At 30.1% G+C, this 2,135-nt stretch overlaps 1 non-coding gene across 1 annotated transcript; it reads right to left on the bottom strand.

Moving 5' to 3' along the window:
* Window positions 1-1,793: 1,793 nt before the first annotated feature.
* LOC139001430 (U11 spliceosomal RNA) lies at window positions 1,794-1,925 on the bottom strand. The gene has a single exon (XR_011470015.1). It is a non-coding gene; the product is annotated as a U11 spliceosomal RNA (small nuclear RNA).
* Between the last annotated feature and the right edge of the window lie 210 nt (window positions 1,926-2,135).

Here is a 2,135-nt window from a genome sequence, read left to right as displayed (position 1 = left end):
TTCTCTCTCATCGATGTTTCTGACTCTCTATCTCTCTCCCTTCCTCTCTGTAAAAAATCAATAAAATATATTAAAAAAATAAATAAATAAAAATAAAAAATAAAATAGTCCATCTTAACTAGACTCAGCCTGAGCTTATTTCTGTAGTTTTAATATCTTTATCTATAAAAATAATAAATTATTTCTATTTTCTCTTATAACACTTTAATGAAAGTTTAAAATAAATGGATAATAGGTGGTTGTTTTCTTCTTGGGACTTGTTCTTTTACATTGTGATACTTCAAAATGCAAAGTAATATATTTTATTTGCATACTCCGTCATGTGATTAATTTTCAATTCACCCATAAATATAAATGTAGTCTTCTCAAAGTTATATTAATTTTGACATTTCTTGGTAGATTTAAACCATAGTAATATTTAACTGTATAAAAGATAACTTTAAAGTATTGGACATTTGTATAACAAATATCAAAATGTCAAGATTTCAAATAAAATGATGATGGCAATCCAAAATAGAGAGTTGGAGATCAGGATTTGAACTCCCAACATTAGATTTTGAAAATGCAGTCTGGCCACTGGAGCAGACTTGTGAAGACCAAGGTAAGTGTTATGTCAGAGAAGACAAAGTACTCATACACTTCAAATTTTTGTTTTCTGAAATAATTTCTCAGCATAGATTCTGGGATATAAATTTCTTTCATTTTATTTTGAGTTGGAATTACTAGCAGGACATTGACTTTAATTTATATATTATTATGTGTGTGTTTTTTCCAAGAAAAAAAAAACCACTTTATTAAGCAGAAAAAAAAAACCTGTTATTTTTTAAATCTAGCAGCCCCTTCCTCACATATGTGACCACTAATTCTATTTGCACGCTTAACAGAATTATACAATTCTTGTCAATACTTTTAAATGATTTAACAACTAAGGACCATCTCTTCTTCTTCAAGTTCAAATATCTCCAAAAAGATAAAGGAAAATTGTGAATTAGAAAATGTTGATGGCATATTCTACCTTGTGGATAGCAAATGATAAACATAGGAGATAAAAAGAATCATATAAACATCTAAAATAAGCAAAAACTTTTGAATTTGACTCATCTTTTCACATTTTAAAATTTATATATAAATCTAAGACAGAGCCCACTTAGTTCATTTATTCATTTTTAAATTTTATTCAATACACAATTACTGAGTAACTCCTAAGGCATTCCACTAACATGTGAAAACATGTTATTAGACCATCAGGCTTTTAGACTCAAGGAAAATCAACGTTAGCTTGATTTAAGGGCACAGAGAATATGCCTTAATTGCTCGTCATTCGACAAAGAGTAGGTTTGGGGCAACCAATAACATAAATTTAAGATCAATGTTAATTCACTGGTTTATTGGTGTTAATTAATGGCACCAATAAAGGCTATCAATGAGCAGAGCACTATTTATTACAATATTGAAAAAAAACTAGAAAACCTCAATGTTTACTACTTTGAAACATCTTAAATGTATTAATTCATGGTCAATTTATTTTGTAAAGGTTTGTGGAGCATCTATGATGTGTCATGTTTCTGTGCTGGCTGTGGTGAATAAGCATAAAGAGTCAACAAGCCAGAGAGGAAAACAGATGAGAAAACAGGCAATTTCAATATAAGATAATTAATCAAGGAAGAGATCCCAGGAAAGATGGAGAGGAGGGGCCATCCCTAGGGCTTTTAGATTGTATCCTAAAGACAATAGGAAGACACTGAGGGAACATAAGCTGTGAAGTAGCTTGATATGTTTTGTTTATTTTTTTTTCGGGCACCAGGACGAATGATCACCAGCTGCCCAGATACCAAAAATTATGCTTTTGAAATCTCTTGATGTCGATTCAGCATGTAGAGCAATCAAGCTGCCTTACGTGTGGCACTCACAACAAAACCCTTTTTTGATATGTTTTGTATTTTAATAAGATCACTCTGAAAATTTGAAAAAATGGAAAAATATACTAGAAAAATAAGACTAGAAATAGGAAGACAAGAGGAGGATTCTTTCAGAAAATAAGATGAAAAAGAATAGTGTCTTGAATTAAAACCATTATTCTAAAGATAGAAGTAAATTGATGCAAAGTAAATCAAAAGAGATAGAAAAGAGATGAT

This window comes from Myotis yumanensis, unplaced genomic scaffold (genome assembly GCF_028538775.1).
Source record: "Myotis yumanensis isolate MYYU_CA2020_CCGP unplaced genomic scaffold, mMyoYum1.0.hap1 SCAF_1, whole genome shotgun sequence".
NCBI classification, from domain to species: Eukaryota; Metazoa; Chordata; class Mammalia; order Chiroptera; family Vespertilionidae; genus Myotis; species Myotis yumanensis.
The sequence above is the reverse complement of the archived record's forward strand: the minus strand, read 5'-3'. Positions and strand labels throughout refer to the sequence as shown.